Below are 2,696 nucleotides of genomic sequence, written 5' to 3'. Positions count from 1 at the left end.
GGCAGTTTCTAATGCCCTGTTTTGTTTTGTTTTTCATGGTATACGAGTTGTATTTTCCTGTTTCTTACATGCTTCATAATTTTTTTCTTGGAAAATTTTCTTACATGCCTCATAATGTTTGTTGGGAACCGGACATTTTAGATGATATATTGTAGCAACTCTAGGTACTGTTTCTCTTCCCTTCCCATTTGTTATTTTTATTTGTTTTTAAGTGACTGGCCGGATCATTCAGTGTTAAGACTCTGATGTTGCTTCTCATGGAGGCTCAATTTGGGTATGCCCAGTCACCTCAGGGTGACAATGGCATTGGTAGGTCTTTCTTCATTTTCGTGACCATGCTCAGCTATTAAACTCCACTATTAATGGCTGATTGCTCTATCGTTTCCAACAATGCCCTGGGAAATAACATGAACAAACTAATCCAATCAAAGTGTGGTATGTCTTTCCACCATTTTGTCTTTCTGAAACTCCAATTATCTGTATGTTAGGCATTTTTATTTAACCTCTCTCTTTTCACCTTTTCTGTTTTCTCTCTACTTGTCTCCAATTTTTTTTTTTTTTTTGCATTCTTGGTAATTTTTTCAACTCTATTTTAGAATTCACCACTTTTCTTTAATCTGTTAAACCCATCAAATTACATTTGTTTCCAACAATTTTTCATTTCTGAAAGTTTTATTTTTCATTGTGTCTGGTCCTTTCACAGCATCTTCTTACTTATTTTTGACTTTATTTTTTGATTCTATGTTTAGTGCATCATTCTCTATTTGATAATTCTATTCATTGACATTTTTGGGGTTGTGTTTCTGCTGATTCTCACCTATGGTTTGTTAATCTTGAGCTCTTATTTGGTTGATCTGAATTGAAGTTGTTTTTCTCCAGAAAAGACTTGAATTTTCTTCTGCCAGGAGCCAAAAGGAGCATTATTTTGTTTATTTTGTGTATGTGTGTCTTTCAGTTATTTTCTGTTCTAGTGATTTCTTACCTTCTGAGAGTTCAAGAAGACTCTATAGGAAGTGAAAGCCCTAATGAATTCTCTAGTTGGAAGAAAAGTTTTAACTGTTGGGTAAAATTAGATTTTCAAGAGTAGGCTCTGTGTTTGACGAAAATTATAAAAAGATGCTAGGTTTCTGGCTTAATAAATGAAATCAACACTTAAAACAAGGGGTTGATTATTCATGTTATAGGAGTATTGGCTGTGGAGGCATTTTGGTTGCTAAGTGCATGAAAGATTCCATTTGTGGTGGTTCATTTCTGAACGGAGAAAACGAAAATGAAGCCAAAACATTTTGAGTAACTATTAGAGATAAAACTGAACTTGTATAAACTTTTTGGAATTATTACAGAAATTGGTGAGGAGAAACAAAATTTAACTGAACAAAAACTCCGCTTTGCATACTTCCTAAGAAACATGATTAGTATGTTTTACCTTAGACAAAAAAAAATGTTATAAACATTGTGAGTTTTTGTTTCTTTGTTCTTTTTTTTGTTTTGTTTTGGTTAACCTTGCTATGTTTCTCTATTCAGCTGCCCTTTTATTTCTCCAACAATTATTTTTAAGCCTTTCTTCTGTCTTTAACCCTTAGAGCCAAACCTTCCTTCCCTGTCACTCTCATAAGATGACATTGACTACGTTTTGACAAAAGATGTAGACATCATCAGAAGAGAACTTCTACACTTTGCATCATCAAAGCTGAACCCTCCCCTCATTGGCACTTATCCTTTTCTCCTAAATTTAAGACAAGCTTTCTCCACTCCTTGCTAAAGCCACTGCGCTGATTCCCCATCCCGTTCTCTGATCTTCAACCACTCCTGTCCATCTGTTCTTTCCCCAAAACATTGAAGTCATGTTCATGTCAGAATTATGGGGAAAAAAACCCAACTCACTTATACCCCACTATAGTTCCCCAGTTACCAATCCTCTCTCCTGTATTTCACAGCAGAATCTCAAGAGTTGTTCAGGATTAGTTTCCATTTCCTCACTTCTCGTTCATTCCCAATCTTGATTTTACTAACATTCTGTTAAAATTCTCACCATAAAGTTTCCATATTTCCAAATCCAGTGGCCATTTGTCTTTGCCCTACTTGACTCCACCACAGTATTCAAGTTTCAACTACTCAGTGCGTGCATGCATGTGCACACTCTCACTCTCTTATCTTTATCCCTTATTTTAAAATGTCAGTAATAAAGATATTTAGCTGAATATCATTGCATTTCTTAAAACCAACTCATTTATTGTATGATTACTTACCATAATAATTACCATTCATCTTTAGTGCTGTATATTTTCATGAGTTACTTTATGTCTACTTTATATTTCAATTAAGATCTTAAATTGATGTTTAAAAAATATACACACAGGTAGGTTATAATATTTTTGAATTTTGTTTTAGGTTAGTTTCAACATGTGAGGGAGTTTCAACATGTTTGCTAGAAAAGGTTGGTGCTGGTCTGTGGGACTGACTTTCTGCACTCTTTGTAAAGAGTTCAAAGAAGAGACCCAGTGTAAGAGAGCATCTGTACTTCCAAGGGCCCATTTCATTGCTTTTGGGAAAGGTTCAGCTTGTCAAATAGCTGAAAGATAATTCATCTCTTTAACTAATACGAGTTATTTTAGTTGTTCTTTAGTTTGTATGTGAGCTACCTGAATAATTATTTTTCATCTATTTTATCTCTTTTAAAACTTAACTCTCCCAGT

The sequence above is a fragment of the Rousettus aegyptiacus genome, unplaced genomic scaffold (genome assembly GCF_014176215.1).
Source record: "Rousettus aegyptiacus isolate mRouAeg1 unplaced genomic scaffold, mRouAeg1.p scaffold_m13_p_2, whole genome shotgun sequence".
Lineage (NCBI taxonomy): Eukaryota > Metazoa > Chordata > Mammalia > Chiroptera > Pteropodidae > Rousettus > Rousettus aegyptiacus.
This window is presented reverse-complemented; position numbering follows the sequence as displayed.